Here is a 488-nt window from a genome sequence, read left to right on the forward strand (position 1 = left end):
AGAGATGTCTCACTCTGGAGCTAAAACAGAGACCTAAACACACAGGGTGAAAACAGGAGCTGCAGCAATGTGCAGTACAACAAGTTTTTTTTTTTAGATGAAACCATGTAAACTTACTCTCAAAATACAGTTATGAACCTGAAAATGAGCAGAATATGGCGCTTTAACTTTCCAACACATCTGTGTAATATATACTGTGTGTGTAGGCTGTTCGTAAATAAAAAGTAAACAAACAACCAAACAAAAGATCTGAGTAATTCCAAAACTGCAGTAGGCCATTTTAACTTTTACAGTAACTAAAGATCTGAGTACTTCTTCTAAAACTGCAGTATTGTTACTTTTAGTTACAGTAAATAAAGATCTGAGTACTTCTTCTAAAACTGCAGTATTGTTACTTCTAGTTACAGTAACTAAAGATCTGAGTACTACTTCTAAAACTGCAGTATTGTTACTTCTAGTTACAGTAACTAAAGATCTGAGTACTTCAT

The 488-nt window shown here is 33.6% G+C and overlaps 1 protein-coding gene across 1 annotated transcript in view; it reads right to left on the minus strand.

Annotated features, from left to right (window-relative positions):
• The window catches only part of LOC116692404 (interleukin-17C), a 3,469-nt gene that overhangs the window by 2,134 nt on the left and 847 nt on the right, over positions 1-488 (minus strand). The window lies entirely within an intron of this gene.

The sequence above is a fragment of the Etheostoma spectabile genome, chromosome 1, assembly GCF_008692095.1.
Source record: "Etheostoma spectabile isolate EspeVRDwgs_2016 chromosome 1, UIUC_Espe_1.0, whole genome shotgun sequence".
Taxonomy (NCBI): Eukaryota; Metazoa; Chordata; class Actinopteri; order Perciformes; family Percidae; genus Etheostoma; species Etheostoma spectabile.